This window comes from Orcinus orca, chromosome 15 (genome assembly GCF_937001465.1).
Source record: "Orcinus orca chromosome 15, mOrcOrc1.1, whole genome shotgun sequence".
Classification (NCBI taxonomy): domain Eukaryota; kingdom Metazoa; phylum Chordata; class Mammalia; order Artiodactyla; family Delphinidae; genus Orcinus; species Orcinus orca.
In genome coordinates this window covers 13,535,376-13,552,714 of record NC_064573.1, presented here as the reverse complement: position 1 = coordinate 13,552,714, position 17,339 = coordinate 13,535,376, and the positions used below count along the sequence as shown (strand labels likewise).

At 46.9% G+C, this 17,339-nt stretch overlaps 1 protein-coding gene across 7 annotated transcripts in view; it reads right to left on the bottom strand.

Moving 5' to 3' along the window:
- Nucleotides 1-17,339, bottom strand: part of RNF152 (ring finger protein 152) — an 81,780-nt gene that overhangs the window by 42,763 nt on the left and 21,678 nt on the right. For 3 of the 7 annotated variants that reach the window (XM_049698018.1, XM_049698020.1, XM_049698022.1), the window contains one exon: nt 3,224-3,336. The exons of the other annotated variants lie outside the window; for them this stretch is intronic. The gene's annotated coding sequence lies outside the window, so the exon portion shown is untranslated. The remainder of the gene's footprint in view (nt 1-3,223; nt 3,337-17,339) is intronic. 7 annotated transcript variants of the gene reach the window in all.

The following is a 17,339-nucleotide window of genomic DNA, read 5'->3' as shown; positions in this document are numbered from 1 at the left end:
ACATATATACACTACCAAATGTAAAACAGCTAGCTAGTGGGAAGCAGGTGCATAGCACAGGGAGATCAGCTCGGTGCTTTGTGACCACCTAGAGGGGTGGGATAGGGAGGGTGGGAGGGAGACGCAAGAGGGACAGACATGGAAATATATGTATGCATATAGCTGATTCACTTTGTTGTACAGCAGAAACTAACACAACACTGTAAAGCAATTACACTCCAATAAAGATGTTAAAAAAAAAGACAAAAGTACAAGAGTCAGTTAGTCCCAAAGAGTGGACCACTTCTCTCTATTGCAGGCCCCCTTCTACCCCTCTACCCACTGCATGTGTGCAATCTCATCTAATCCAATCTCGGCCTGACCTCAAGCCTTGGTTGCTGCTGTTTCTGCTGCAAAGAGCCTTTTTTCTATCTCCTTGGCTGGACAACTCTTAGGCTTAGCGTTTGAGGTGGGGTGAAAGGTGGTCCCAAAACACAGATGCACACACGCAGGGCACGGCTCCTTCCTTTGCCCCCCACACTTCTCCCATGTAATTCCTTATGTAACGTTGGCTGGAGTGGAAGCCCCCTGAGGTCTTGCCACCTCCCGCCAACACTGAGCACACAGCAGGTATGCACCATACGTCCCGGTAAACTTGTAGAAACATATATGAAAGAAGCATGAGGCACAGAAATATTACTACTGCTCACTTCTTCATCAGTAGGAAGCCAGACAAAACAGTGAATGAACTGATGTCCAGAAGCACTAAACTGCCAGAAGAGAGAACTCTGCTCAGACAGAGTTGAAGCCCCGGGACCTTGGAAATTCACTAATTGGAACTGGAAACTCAACTCTTGTGACCAATTAGCTTCAGGCCTTCTGCACATCATTTACCCTCACTGATTTCAGCTTCCTCATCTGTTAAGGAGGAATAGCCAGACCTATCTCCAAATACTGTTTTGAGGATTAAATGGGTTAGGAAGGTATCCAATGGCCAGCATATAATAGGTGCTCAAGAAACACTGGTATTCTTTCCCAACTCATAGTCTAACTTCAATTTGGGAGCAACAGTGACACTGCCAACAAGAAAACAGAACTTTCGGAAATAAAGACGTGGAGAGAAAAGCACAAGGAAAAGATACCAGAATGACACTGAAAAGCAAAAACATACCTAAAAGGCAGCAAAGCTTTAACACACCAGCAAATTGGGGCTTTGGTAAATGTGCGCTTTCAATCTGCAGGAGTCTGCTTCTGTGGCTGGCTTGAAACCCTCACTGCCTGATGCCATAACACGCAGCCCTGCTCTAAAAAGGTTTGGTGTTGTTATAGCCAGGCTGGCAAAACAGTGCCCAAAGTCTCTTGGCTCAGAATAAATCCCCACAAGTGTCCTGAATCTGTTAAGTATGCAAAGACGGTTTTGCATCAATGGAAAATATAGGCATTGCATATTCTGCCTTGAGGCTTCCTCTGAAAATCACTACAGCCACGGTTGTAAATATTTCTTTTTCCTAAAACTCACCTCAGAGAAAGCCAGCCACCAAGGGTGATATAATTTGAAAGTAAAAACTACCATTCAAACATTGACAACAGTCACACATCTGAGATCACTCATAGACTTCTCGCAGTTAACAGGTCCAGAATGGAATTCTTGGTCCCCTCCCCCAACCACCCCCAAACCTGCCGTCCCCAAAGTCCTCCCCATCTCAGCTACTGGCAACTGCATCCTTCCAGCAGCTCAAGCCAAAACCTTCAGCAGCCTCTGGGTCACCTCTCTCTGTCACACCTCATATTCCATCTACCCCATCAGCTTCACCTTTTAAAAAAATTTAGTGCCAGGCACCCTGGCACTATCTCGGTCTGGTTCCCTGTCCCCTTCTTATGCCCCTACCGTCGACTCTCGGTACTGCACCCAGAGTGATGTAGTGACAACACAAGTCAGAGCAGGCTACGATAATCACCTTCTGTAAGCCCTACAAGAGCCACTTGTGTCACAAGAAGTAAAACCAAAGTTCTGGGCTTCCCTGGTGGCGCAGTGGTTGAGAGTCCGCCTGCCGATGCAGGGGACACGGGTTCGTGCCCCAGTCTGGGAAGATCCCACATGCCGCGGAGCGGCTGGGCCCGTGAGCCATGGCCTCTGAGCCTGCGCGTCCGGAGCCTGTGCTCTGCCACGGAAGAGGCCACAGCAGTGAGGGGCCCGCGTACCACAAAAAAAAAAACAAAAAAAAACAAAAAAAACACCCCAAAGTTCTTGCAATGGCCTACAGAGCCCCGCACCATCCGACCCCATTGCATACCAGGGCCCCCTCCCCCTGCCCACCCCTGCTGCCTCTGCTCCAGGCCGGATCTTCCCTCTCCCTGGAATCTCTTCTCTCAGATATGGATGTCTTTCCTCCTCGCCTCCTTCAAGCCTGTGCTCAAATGTCAGCTGCATTTTCCTAAGGAGTATTTGAAGAGAGTTAAGGAAGGGACTGTCTGCGGGGCCGTGCAGGGTTGAGAGTCCTATCGAGACTACCAGGGATTCGCAACAGTGGAAGACCCCACCACCTCCAGGGCTGAAGGGCAAAAGAAGGGTGCTGTCACCAGAATCAGTAAAAGTAGTCATGCAGTCTACCAGGAGGAGCTGAGAGAGAAGTAAGGAAATGGGGCCCAGGGAAGGAGGGAACAGGGATGTGTTTTGACTTCTCTTGTCCTTCCATCTCCTGCCAGTGGCACAACCCAACCTGAAGCCAGAGGGCAAGGAAGCCAGGGTGATGGAGCCCAAGAAGGTCTGGGAAGATGGGAGAATGATCTGGAGGGATGAATGGAGAATGTCCAGCACACCCTTGTTAGCCGATGGAGATCCTAGAGTCCAGTCCAGGGAAGAGCCTGCAAGGGGAGCCTGGAGGTGGCCATGAGCTTTCCTTACCTCCCCTCACTGTGAGCTGCTGATCTACTAGGACTTGGAAGCCAAGTCTTTGGAGGGGAGTCCTGCCCAGGGAGGGTCAATAGCTCATAACCTAAGTACTAAGTCCCTTGTCCAAAGTTGGTGGTCTCTAGTGCCCAACACACAAAAACTGGGATGCAACTGCTATGTGGTCTAGCAGAGTTTCCATTCCTGCGACCGTGAAGTTGACCCTGAAGAATTCCCCTAGTCCCATGATTACAGTTTTGAGAGCCCTGCTCTCTCTCCCAAAGTTATTTCAAATGCAGACTAAGTGACCAATCACTGAGCAATTATAGCAAATACCCACAAAGTTCCAGGTACCATTAGCACTCACTCCTCCCAACAGCCACACACAAAGGAAGGATTCGTTGCTGGGTTTAAGAAGTAGCTGCCCAAAGCGACCTCTGAGTAGACTCCAAAGCCTGTGCAGTGTTCTAAAATAGGAAAAGAAAAGAAGTTTTAGAATTGAATCCAAATTGAAAATTCTTAAACCTCTGATTTCAGATGATCCAAAACATAATGGATCTCTCTGTCATCCATGCAACTGAATTGCTGTAGGTTATGCAATTGTGTAAACTGACTCTCCATCGAATGAGGTGGAGAGGACCCAGCTTCTGGATTAAGTTCTATCAATGATTTACTTTATGACCTTAGGCAATCTGCAGTTTCTCAGCAGCTCAGTGTCCCTAACTCCAAGATAAATAGGATGCTTCCTCATCCAAACCTGTCAGGGACCTATTAGGGTGAATTAGCTAATATATCCTTCCTGTCTCCTTCAGAGGTTCTTCTCACCCAACCTCCTAACTGGATTTTGCCCAAGGAGATAATAAAGTAGTGTGGAAAGCACGTCTGAGTCAGACTCATTTGGAAATAAAATGGTAGACCTTTCACTGATGGGACATTTGAACTTGGACAATGTATCCAACCCTGTTGTGCCTCAGTGCCCCTCCTCTGTAAAAAGTGAAAGCCAAGAAAGGACGACCTCATACAACTGCTGGGTGATAAAATGAGAGTATGCGTGCAAAGCCCTCACGACATAGTCTGGCATAGAATAACCACCCGAAAGCAAATCGCAATCATCGCAAACATTACCATCATTATCATTCTCATTACCACTTTTCATAGGCAATTCTAAGGGGGATTGGTGAAAGCACAGAATTTCTTTGAGCACTCTCTAGAATTTTTCTATGTCCTTAAAATAATTCTCTTTTTTTGTCTGTTAAAGTAGAGCTGAAAATAACACAAATGGTTATGATCACCACCAAACTTGATTAATAGCTCTAATCACTAACGAAACCTAAGTGGCTGAAAAGCAGGGTCGAGCTACATAGACTTGATTAGAGCACAAGAAATTCATCCTAAGAGAAATCTTGGGAAAAGGAGTTCATTTTGGAAAATTTTCTATGAAAAAGGTATAAATTCACGACAGTAAGAGAAACCTGTTTCTGAATGGTACCCAAAAACTAAGTTAAAAAATAAACAATTTCATGAACCATAAAATACCCAAATGCTTCTTTGAGCTCAGGGATCTGGTGAAAGCTTCCTAAAGCTCCTACCTGGCATCTACACTGTAAGTACCCCACCCCTCAACTGTGAAATCTCCTGGTGCTCAGGGAGCTCCATCTGGACAGGGACCATGGACCCTCAAGAGCTGGCACGGCACCGGGCAAACGGAAATGCCCAATCACCATGTTTGCTCTGACACACGATTGACCATACGGCCAATCGGATCAGAGGACCATGCCTTCTCCCCAGGGGACCACTTGGAGCATCATTCCAACGACCTTCCTCTGCCCTGGTCCCTAGGTCCATCAACTGATTCCCGTAATTACAAGAAACATCTTAGGAACTTACTCTGGTTGGTGCAGATAAACCATCTGAAGTCTTACATTTCAGATCTATCAGAACAAACAGGTTTTACTCACCCAATCCTACCCTATCACCATTTTGTACCAACATTTTTTTTTTTTTTTGTGGTACGCGGGCCTCTCCCTGTTGTGGCCTCTCCCGTTGTGGAGCACAGGCTCCGGATGCGCAGGCCCAGCGGCCATGGCTCACGGGCCCAGCCGCTCCGCAGCATGTGGGATCCTCCCGGACCGGGGCACGAACGCGTGTCCCCTGCATCGGCAGGCGGACTCTCAACCACTGCGCCACCAGGGAAGCCCTGTACCAACATTTTAAATCAAACTTTCAAACCATTAAAGCTCTGGACAAGAGTGTCTACTTTGCATAAACATTGTATCCATGGTATAGTTCCTAAAAGTATTAGGTGTCCAATAAATATTTATTGAAGGGACAGGAGGAAGGAAAAGAGGAGAAAACACTAACCCATGCTCCTGAGCTGCCCCAAATACAAGGGTAAGGATGTAGACCATGGTGACACACCCAGGATGGGTGCCAGGTTTTCTCCATGCCTTAGCCAATCCTCACGGCAGCCTTCTCAGGTATCTTATTTGCCCATTTTACAGATGCCAAAACTGAGGTACAGAGAGGTTAAATCGCTTCCTGAGTATCCCCCAGACAGTAAGTTTCAGAGCCAAGATCTAAACTGAGACAATGTAATACAGAGGTACACTGAAGTACCACCCTACTGTCTGGACACCCAAATTCACCTAGGGCAGCATTAAGCAGTCAAGCATTAGTGTTTCCATTTAGATGAGAAAATTAAACCCAACTGGTTAAATGACCAGTAAGAAATCACATGACTTTCACAGGTACTAGAGCCACTGCTTCTACTTGGTCACTCAGGACCCTAGAAAATAAGGACCCCATCCGTTCTTATCATGAATAGAATGAACTTATGCTACAGGCTTTCTATCATCTTTATAAATTCATGGCAGATTGCACACTCAAAATACAATAGCAACAAGGTATAGCACCTTGTGATTTGTAAAAATAATTTTATCTGTAATACCCTCCCTGTGACATACATAAGGCAGATAATGTCACCAGCCGACAAGGCCAGGGTGCCCTCAGTGACAGGGGGCCCAGAGACGCCTGGAAGCACACGACAGCTCACGGCAGCCAGGAACACAGGGAGACAGCAATGGCAACTTTCAACTCTCTCACAGCTTCTGACTCCATGGCTCCAAAGGAAGAAATTTCAAAATGATTATTTCCTCCTTCAGACGGGAGGCATAGGACATACAGTCCAAGTAAAACAGTATTTATCAGTTTTCAAGGGCTCGACCATTTGAGGAGAAAGCCTCAACGTCTTCCTTTTCTCCCCCCAACCGTTGCTTTTAAAAACGCTTGGGTGAGATGAGGAGAAAAGTACTTGCTGATATTGTGTTTGCCATCAGTGCACACCAATCTGTTTGCTGAACCTCTCAGGAGTGTTGGCTAATACTTTTGTATTTCCTACTGGAAACACACCACAGCTCATAAACTGATATGTTAATATCATTGAAAGATACAACAGCGAGTCCCCGGCACAGCATTTTCCACCAAACTCAAAAGAACATCTAGCTACATCAGGCTTCAAAGAGAACCGATTTAAAATCTTGCTTAGCAAACACAGCACCTCTGCAGTGGATCTCAGCCTGGGCTGCCTGCTGCAATCACCTGCGGAGCCTTAAAAATCACCCACGTTCAGGTTCTACCTGCAGAGGTTCCAATTTAATCGTCCTGGGGTGCGGCCTAGACATTGGACTTTTCAAAGCTTTCCCAGTGACTCTAATAAACATTCAAGGTTGAGACGCACAGGTGCAGAAAGTGAGGCGCATACTCAGAAGCTCACCTAAAAAGTGACTCACGGGTGTTAATGACCACGAACAATTTCACAATTAAGAATTATCTGATAACACGGATTTAATTTTTCAGACACAGTTTGTTCACTGCATAACTGAGAAGTCTTGATTCTTGTTCTCTGGGTCTTCCTGACCTACCTTAACCAACTTAACCTGGAAATCCAGATGAATATAAAAATTCATTTAAAAAGTACTAACGTCTATGTAGCACTTTGAGATTTGCAAATATAGAAATACGAAGTCACATGTAACCATTACAAGAACTATGAGGTACGTAACGTAAGTGTATTCGTTTCCTGTTGCTGCTGTGCGTTACAAATTATCCTAAGTTTAGTGGCTTAAACAATATGAGTTATTTTTATAGTTCTTGAGGCCAGAAATCCAAAATCAGTCTCCCTTGGCTGAAGTAGGGTTATGGGCATGGCTGGCTCCTTCTGGAGGCTCTCAGGGGAGAATCTGTGTCCTTGCCTTTTTCAGCTTCTAGAGACCACCTGCATTCCTAGGCTCAGGGCCCCTTTTCCTCGTATCTTCTGTCTCCCTCTTATAAGGAAGAACCCTTGTGATTACACTGGACCCACTCGGATAATCCAGGATAATCTTTCCATTTCCAGATCCTTAATCACCTCTTCAGAGTCCCTTTTGCCACATAAGGTAACATTCAACAGTTCCAGGGATTAGAACAAGGACATCTTTGGGGACCAATACTCAGCCTGTCACAGAGTAAGGCAAACGTGACCAGCATCACCACTATGCCTATTCCCTCTGCCCACCACCGTCACTTTTCAATTGAAACTGAGGCTCAAGGCTGCATGACTTAAACCAGGTTCCACGTGTGGGACAGGGCTGAATTTAAACCCGATCTCATAACTCCAAGCCCCACTCCTTTCGGCTGCTCCTGTCGCCTCCCCAGATATGGCAATGCCTGCAATATTACTTTCTTTTCCAGGCTCTCACCATACTATTAACAAGAAGTATTTCAACTCTGCCCCAATCATTATCTCTGTTCCTCAGCCAACAGATGCCAAGTGGAAACTTCCGGTTCTATTACCCCTGCTGGTAACCCTGTCTCACGTCAGCCCCCTTCCCTATGGTCCAGTAGAAGCAGCAAGGCACTGAGGCAGCAATTCATTTTACAGACTATGATGTCACAACTACCTGAGGGATTAGTGTCACAGGAAAGTATATGGGCGAGGGGCTATGGAAATGACAGCTCTCAGGTTTTTTTTTGGTTTTTTTTTTTTGCGGTACACGGGCCTCTCACTGTTGTGGCCTCTACCGTTGCGGAGCACAGGATCCGGACGCGCAGGCTCAGCGGCCATGGCTCACGGGTCCAGCCGCTCCGCGGCATGTGGGATCTTCCTGGACCGGGCCACGAACCCGTGTCCACTGCATCGGCAGGTGGACTCTCAACCACTGCGCCACCAGGGAAGCCCAGCTCTCAGTTTTAAAAGAGCAAAACAATCTTAACTTGCTAAGACCTACACATACCAGTAACTGTCTCAAGAAAAATTTATAATGGGTGACATCCCCATTCTCCATGTTTGAAACAATCTATTTAGAATATATAGGAAACCGTCCTCTCAGTGATTTTCCATGGTTCCTTCCTCTCTTGCTCTCAAGTGAGGGAACTAGAGAGGGCTGACAGGGTGCTATTTAGAGCCTTAGTCTGTGGTCCCCTGGTGTGTGGTGTGTCGCAGCTGGGTAATCAGAAAGGAGTGGGCGAGGCTTCCTACACGAAGGACATTCTAATACGATGGTCACACTTCCCTTGATGCCTGGGATGTGTCATCCCCTCCTCTCACTTGAACATCGTGGAGAAGAAAAGAACCCAGTGTTCAGTCATAGGCACTTTAACAATGGGAGAAAATAAACAAGCCAAGCAGGTAGCATTGCCAAGCTTATACCCTGCCTGTGTCTATGTGCAACCTGAAGTGAAAATGGTAGTGAAGAAAAAAAAAAAAATCAGTGCCACATCAGAATGCAACTGGTATAGTATCAGCAAGTTACATGGTTTTCCTGGGCTAAGATAAGTCATTGTCTCAGTCCCCAGAACTATAAAGTAACAGTGAATAGGGCTTGTAAAGTCATGCGGAAGAATTCAAGCAACTGGAATATTATATTTTAAATAAGCTAATGTGGTGGTGGGGGGGGCGGTGCTGGAATACATTTTGTGGCTTGTGTTCATGCCAAATCCATGATCTGAAGCTATAACCCTACACACTTACAACCAATATTTGGAATGATTCTAAGGACAGCAAGATTCCCAGACATCTAAGAGTCAGTTTGGAAAATGACTATTTTCCTATTTCGGAAAAATGAACCAATAAACTTTGTTAAGTTTTTCAAAAAGGGTAGCATCATAAGGGAATTCTGGTTTACCAGGAGTTAACAATAAACATGTTAATAAAATTAGGATGTTCTAATCCACGTGATACATTATTTTGGCGATATCATAGCCTCCAGATAACCTGGCTAAATTAAAAGAGGGTACACCTGCTAAGGACGCCTTACTCCATACTTTATAGGACCACGCAATGCTTCCAGATAGTTGAAGAGCCCTGGGTCCTTGTCCTGACTCCGCCACTAACTTGCTGTATAACCTGGACCCGTCACTCAATTCCTCTGGGTCTCAGGGTTCTCATCTGTAAGGTGAGAGGGCTGGTCATGATGACTTCCAAGGGCTCCTCCAATTGCAACTCTAAAAGCTTGCAAAGACCCATTAACAAAATTTACTGACTCATCTGACATTAGATTCCGATTGAGCTGGTGAGTAAAAGGAAGATAAGGAAGCTGATGTCTGAGACTGCTAACAACTAAAAGCTGGAAAGCACATGGAAGCTGGTGAGCAACATGGTGAGATAAACATCGGGTTCCTCTCCTGGGAAAGCTACAAAGCCTGGGGGTCCCAAGAGTTTATTGCAAAACCCTCTGACAGTGCTTTACTTATCTGCAGGAGGGTCCTCTTCATTCATGCTGCCTCCTGTTCAGCAGCCTCTCAAGTACCGGCTCAGAAGGGATGGGTGAGGTGGGGTGTTACCCTTGGGACTCAGATCCCACACAAACATCATGGCTCGGGATCTTCTGGCCACTGAACATAGCTTTCAAGGTCACTCTGATCCAGGGATTCATTGCCGCCGGAAACTGAGCGTCTGGGGATTTGCTACACCTCCCCCCTCCTGCCCTTACTAGCAGGGGAAGGGGGGCAAACTCTGTCCTCTTGAGGGCCCGCAAAATTAGCCACAGAAAATGAAAAGTAGATTCAAAGAGCTGTTGAGCTCTCTCAGGATTTAGTTCCCTCAACAGCTCTCTCTACGGAACAAATATGCTTAAATGGGAAAGCCCAGGAAAAAAAAAAGTGACAGGAAAATTGAGGACTCACTATAAAACTCATCTTTAAACAGCCATAATTATCACAATAGTGTCACCTAAACATTCTTTATGAACATCCTGCAGCACAATTCCCCCTCTCTGAACAGCCCTCATCTAGATATAGTGCTATTACTCAGGATAGCATTTGAAATTATTTAAGCAGTAAAACAAGGAAAAACCAGCATTTTTCAACCAAAACTCTGGAATGAATATAATTAAAATCGATGCAGGGAAACAGGCATAAAAGAGAGAATCTGACTTTTTACCTTTACGCTGGTAACTCCTACTTACCAGTTGTATAATTAAGTCAGTTTTCAAACACTGTTTTGTGCATTACTCGTTGGATAACCCCCAACACTGTAAGAGGAAGAGAGGGTAGAAATTCTTCTATTTTGCTGATGAGAAAACTGAGACTTAAGGATATTAAATGGTAAGCCCAAAGCTGAGTCACAATAAAAACCCAAATCACCAAATTTCTTATTTCAAAGTCTCCTCCAGGACACCACACACTGTGTCCCAGTGATTTCATCTGCATGGCAAAACCAACATAATTTTTATATCAAACACTGTCATATATTTTGCCTGGGCCTTGCTTTTGAACTTTCAGGCCCTCAGAATACTCTAGTTTGAATCTTGGCAAAATGAAGCAAATTTCCAACTGCCACATAAACGGAGTTTTCTTTACGAGCAGCTGCAGGTAAGAACACGCCCCTCGCAGTCTGACGTTGTTACCGTAGTTCACCTCCTAACCCACTGTTACTTCTTTTAAATGACCAGGCCTATGGTTCATGGCCGTATTCTGATCACACAAGGGCACAAACGTAGCAAATAATCCCACAGTCCACTTCCAGGCCCTAGCCAGCAATCAGAAATGTGACTGTGGGTCTTTGTTCATTCTATTTTTGGATGATACCATACGGCAAAACACCTCTCAGCCTCAGCCCTGTTAATCAATAGTCATTTAAAGTAAATTTGTCATGGAAGCGTTTAAACATCTACATTCAATAGTGTCTGCCAAAATAATGCATTTGCCCCGTGATTATAAATGACCGAATAACTAAGACAACACGGCAGCAGCAAAAACAGCTCTAGTCTGTGCTGAGGTGGTGGGTGTGAGCTTAGCTTCATTTCTGGGATCCTCACTGTTACTAAATCCACTGAAATAAATGAAGCGGGGCTGAGACCCAGAGCAGGGCTGGGTAGGGGGATGCTCTGTCCCAGACATGGTCTGTCCCAACCCTCTCTTCTCATAGCTGGAATCCCCTCCATCCACCCATCCACCCCAGTTTCTAGGGCCAGCCCTAACCTTAGTGGAGATGTCTGAGTAATCTTGGTACAACCCTCTGGGACCCCACCCAAGTCCCTGGACTGCTGGCTCGGCCATGACTTCCTGCCCAGGCTCCTCTACCTACACTTAGAGTCCTTTCCTGATTCCTTAGCCCTCCGGGTCTGAAGCTCCCTGGACTCCTGGCCGCCCTTCCATCCCTCAAGCCACCTGGACCTGCTGTCCCTACAACCATGTACCCCAGGACTGGGAGCCTGTCCTGAGATACTGCCACTTCTGGAAATAGTCTTCAGTTCTGTCTCCTTCAACCTCCTATTGCAACCCACCAACCTGAGGGGACCCCCTCCCTTCCCCAGCCCTCCTGCAGCTCCTCCGTTTTATCTGGAAGTGGACTCCACCCATGGCCCCCACCAGACAAGTCTACAGCTCTCCTCCCGGACCTGGCCAGACCCCAAGAACAAGACCGGCAGCTCCTCAATCAACCCTCTGCATTTCAGACTTTGCTCTTACTTAAATGGCTCTGTCCGAGCCTAACATCTATTTATTCGTGGAGACAGAGCTCGAGAGAGGCCGTCCTTATCATCACCCTTCACTAGTTACTTGAGATCTGCCAGTGGCTTGCACGTAGCCACCTATTAATTGCCTTGCAGACATCATGATGCAGCAAATTTCACTATTTTCACACAGAGGTGAGAAACCTGAGATCCCATTTTAATAAGAAATGTGCTTAAATTCAGTTGGCAAGACTGGGGCAAAACCAGGACTAAATGCAGGCTGACCTGGCTTCCTTCTTACTGTATGAGTCCTAATTGGGGAAGCCCTATGTTTCTCAGGCACCAGGTTATGTCAATTACCAGGTGCAGGAGGGCGGAGGAGGCACTTTTTAACCCACGTGGGGCGATCTGATGCCCCTTGGCCACAACCCTGTATTACTGGTGAGGGCTAGGGCTCCCTGGCATCCCAGTCACCTGCACGCACCATTCAGAAGCCACCATGAACTCATTCCACCTCGCAGAATGGGACAGAGTATGCACTTGCTCAAATTCCCACTTCAGTACTTCTGATAAAATCAATTGTTTCAAATGAAACTGGAAGGACTTTTGTACTTCCCACCAGTACCATCTAAGCTTCTTGGTTTCAGGCTTAGTTGACTTAAGTGAAATCAGCAACAGAGCACGAGAGGGCTGTTTTGGTGCTAATCCAAACTCTAAGTTGCTTCCAAAGTGCTGCGTAACTCTCACAGACCATGTTCCCAGGGGCTCCATGACATAGTCATTAGAGACACAGTGTCACAGCAAGCAGTTCTGGAAGGAGGCAGAAGCTGCATCCCTCTCCAGGGGGGCACATGCTGCTCTCTGAAAATGGGCTTGAAGCTGTGGCGTGAATGAGCATCAAACTATCTGATGGGGGGGGAGACAGGGATGTTACGGGTTGAATTGTGTCTCCAAAAATGGTGTGTTCAAGTCCTAATGCCCGGTACCTCAGAACGTGGCCTTACTGGGAAATAGGGTTGCTGCATATTCATCAGTTAAGGTGAGTTCACACTGGATTAGAGGGACCCTTAGTCCAACACGACTGGTGTGTTTAAGAAGAGGAGACACGTGAGGAGAGAAGGCCGTGTGATGACAGAGGCAGAGATTAATGATGCATCTACGAGCCACGGGTTGCCGGCAACACCAGAAGCTGGAAGAGGCAAAGAAAGATCGTCTCGTACAGGTTTCAGATCGAGCGTGGCCCTGCCGACGCCTCCAACGTGGACTTCCAGCCTCCAGAAATGTGAGAGAACGAGATTCTCGTTTTAAGCCGCCCAGTTTGTGCGACTCTGTCACAGGAGCCCTAGGAAATTAACACAAGGGGGAAATGAACAACTGAGGAACCACAAAAACCCTTGATTGAGAAGAGCATCAAATAGGAAAGAGAAAATACAGACGGTCCCCAGCTTAGGATGGTTCGATTTACAATTTTTCGACTTTACAGTGGTGTGAAAGTAATATGCATTCAGTAGAAATTGTATTTCGAATTTTGATCTTTTGGGGGGCTAGCAATTTTCAGTACGATCCTCTCTTGTGATGCTGGGCAGTGGCAGTGAGCACAGCTCCCCATCAGCACGTGATCCCTAGAGTAAACAACCACACACTCACAACCATTCTGTACCCAGACGATCATTCTGTTTTTCACTTTCAGTACAGTAATCAATAAGTTACATGAGACAGTCAATACAATAGGCTTTGTGTTCAATGGTTTTGCGCAGCTGTGGGCTAATGGAAGTGTTCTGAGCTCGTTTAACGTAGGCGAGGCGAACCTACGGTGTTCGGTAGGTTGGGTGTATTAAATGCATTTCTGACTTAAGACATTTTCAGCTTACGATGGGTTGACTGGGACATAACCCCATCGTAAGCCAAGAAGATCTGTACGTATTTGCGATCAGGGACATCTTTCACAGCGTGGCCGCCTGCCTGGTTGAACTGGAGGAAGATAGACAAGGCCTGGAGTCCCCAGAAGGAACCTTCCTTCCCCTAAGAAACTAGACCATCTAATTCAGGTCCTAAGTAGGGGAAGGAACGGGGTGGGGGCGGGAACAGTAGCAATTGAAGCTTTTTTCCTCCCTGTTTACATACAAAATACTCCCTCCTGCATCCTGAGCCTCGGAGTCCCTCTCTGCCTCACGTGCTTACAGAAAGGTACTAATAGGTGTCTTCATAGCCATGATCTCATGTCATCTTCACAGCCATTTTTGCTACAGGGAAGGAGGGAAAGTATTATCACCCCCATTTTACACACAAGGAAACTGAGGCTCACACGAGATCACAGATGAGATGACCATCCTGAAAAGAACCTCAGCTGACCAAAGGCCTTTTCAAAAAAGGTGGAGTGGAAGTAGGAGGTGGGGAGTAAAAAACAGTCCTTAAATCTTGTCTTAAAAAAAAAAAGATGAGTTCAACAGAAGTTCTAGAAGCCTACCACGTCCAAAACAAATCAAATCTGTTGGCCGTGAAAAGCAGTCCCTTTACCTTTTTCAGTAGTTGTTCAGGTAATATTGCTTTGGACACAATCCACTGATTCTCTGACCTTTTTTGGGGGGGGGGGTACGCGGGCCTCTCACTGTTGTGGCCTCTCCCGTTGCAGAGCACAGGCTCCGGACGCGCAGGCTCAGCGGTCATGGCTCACGGGCCCAGCCGCTCTGCGGCATGTGGGATCTTCCCGGACCGGGGCACGAACCCGTGTCCCCTGCATCGGCAGGCGGACTCTCAACCACTGCGCCACCAGGGCAGCCCTCTCTGACCGTTATTTAAAGTGTCTTTGAGGGAAAACCCCAAACACATTTTCCAGGCTTGAAAATGTAAGTATTCTGGGCTTTGGTGTTCTGTCTCATTCGGTGCTTCCAAATCTTCACGCACTCCTGTGTGTGAAGCCACAGGGACCTTTCATAGCCATCACCCCGCACAAGCTGGACCTCAGACAGTGTTTGAGAGGCTGGAACCCCACAGACTCACATCCAACAACCTCTGATGACTGAATGGACCTTTTCCCAAAGCAACACTGGATAAGGGGAAGGAAGGCAGGGACAGAGCGGGGTGGCAGGCGTCCCAAGAAAGGATAAGACTGAAAGGGTTAAGCCGCAAAACACCGGGGATGAGAGCTTGGGTGGTGAGCTCTGACTGCCATCAGCTGCCTTTTCCATATATTTTCATCTTTCCCCCCCTGGAAAACACCCGGTCACTCACTGGTCACTGAGAAGTCTTGACTTTCATACCCGCAAAGCGGCAGCCAAGATGTCAGGCACACAGACCCCAGGACCTGCCGCTCACCACTCTGGGAAATTCCCTCTGTGAAATGCCGTTCCACGTTTTTGTCAGCTTGAAGATATTAAACACCACGGAAAGAAATTTAAGGGTTTTTTTTTGAGATTTAAATGTCTACTTATTTCAAAATGAATTAGTAGTTCTCTGAGTTTCATGTTTGATTCATTAATGATAACTACAGCTCGAGAATTTGAAAGGGAAATTGCTTCCAGGATAAAATTAAATGCGAAACTCTAAGCAGTGATTCACGGCTGTTCCTATCTAAATTACTAATCCATGTGACAACCTGGTTGGCAGCACAAAAAAGAAATACTATTTTCCCCTGTTGCCTTTATAGACTTTGCTGAATTGTTTTTGCAAATTGTCTAAACCCAAGTCCTAGATAATCCCTTGCTAGCAGCCTCCATTTCACTGTGGCATTTAGTACTTACTGTCTCTATTGCCTCAGAGAGGTTCAGAATGGACTAATACTTCTGTGCCTCAGAAAATAGTTTTCTCAACGTACAGTGCAATGGATTTCCAGGGCAACTCATTTTAAATTAAAGGCAAATATCTCCGTGATATCTGTCCACATCCCCCCAAAAGAAACCTGCATAAAACTCTAAAAATGGCGATTTTCTTTTAGTTTGCAAGGAGGGCTAGCCAGCTGAGATTCAATTACATATCTCCCTGTTGGAATGATTGGGAACTAGAGTAAACCCTGTGGTCCAAAAGACAAGATAATATAATGTTCCCAAAGTTTCATCAAGCCCAGGTTATGCTGCCTCCTAAAATTTCTCTCAGGTCTGTTCCTACAACCACTGCCTGGGTCCACACCTTAGACCAGGGTGGAGAAGCAGGCATATTCCCGACCATGTGGCCCCAACTTCCAAAGGCGCTCAGAGGACCAAGGTCCCACGGGGCACACCTCACTGGGAACCGCTGTCCAGACCACCACGAAAACCCTGCAAACCAGGTCCATCCCCATCTCCAATCTCCCCCTCACTCCCACCGCCCTGTGTACTGGTCCTAAGTGGCAATCAGGTCCCTGGAAGCCCTCAGGAGCACTACCCCATGTCAGGGCTTTAATAGGATGATGGCTTAACCCTTGGGACAATTCGGGGAAGGTGCCCTCATGGTCCCAACACTGCCGGGCAAGAGACGGCAGCAAAGACACTCAACACACTTGCCCAGGTTACACAGCAAGAACACGGCAGAGCCAGGATTCACACCCACACTTTCTGCCCAATTTCCCATGCTTTGAACCATCTGAGCAGGCCTCCCACAACTTCGAATATTCTACTTACTCCTTATGACCAAGGGAGTGGGGCCCACATGCCCACTAAGGTCTAAAGATCCTTTGGTGATTTGGTTACATTTCCAGTCTCATCCGATCCACACCCTCTTCTCCATCTTCTCCCAACTCTGGCTTTTCCAAACTATGCACGTGCTGTTCCCTCCGCCGCTCCTCCCGGGAGGGCTCCCACAACCCCCCTTTATGCCCCCGCAGTGCCACATTCATCCCCTTCGTCAACCATTCACTACTTCCTATTGACACTGGGGACACACGTGTGTCTCCCCCGAGTCTGCGACCTTCTCCAAGGCGACGGCTCTGGCTCTTCCACAACCAGCCCCTGCGTGCTCACAGCAGGGCTGCGGTGAGCCGGTCCCCAAAGCTTTGGAACTAATGAATGTGCTATGACAAATGTCTTCAAAGCAAAAGCAAAACCAAACAGCAGACTTAGGGGCTTGCCCCAGATTGACTCAGGACCCTTAAGAGTAGGGAGGAGGACATGGGAAGGGTTTATGTGCCCTTTTTAAAAGCTCTGCCTGTCGGGGCATTTTTTTCCACCAAGCATTCAAACATGGCAACCTCGTGATGGCAAACACACCTAGCTATCTGCTCGCTAGCTCAAGGGTTTATGAAGCAAGCCTGTTTCAGATTTTAAATCGGCAAGAGATAATCTTCAGAGTGGGAACTCGAGAGTGACACGAGTTACAAAAGCGAAGAGATGACAAACTGAACCCACAACTCCAACTGGTTTTTATTGTTTTTTCCCGGCAGCAGGAGGGAGAGCAAAGAGATATTTGGAAGAAGGGGATTTTGTTGTTGCTGTTGTTTTTAATTTTAAGAAGGGAGGGTACCTACTCCCTACATCTCTTCTGTGGACCCTACCACAGGGTGAACCAATGTAAACCAGGCTGGACTCCCTGTAGCACCAGTCTGAACCATTCAGGCCTCTATTCCTGAC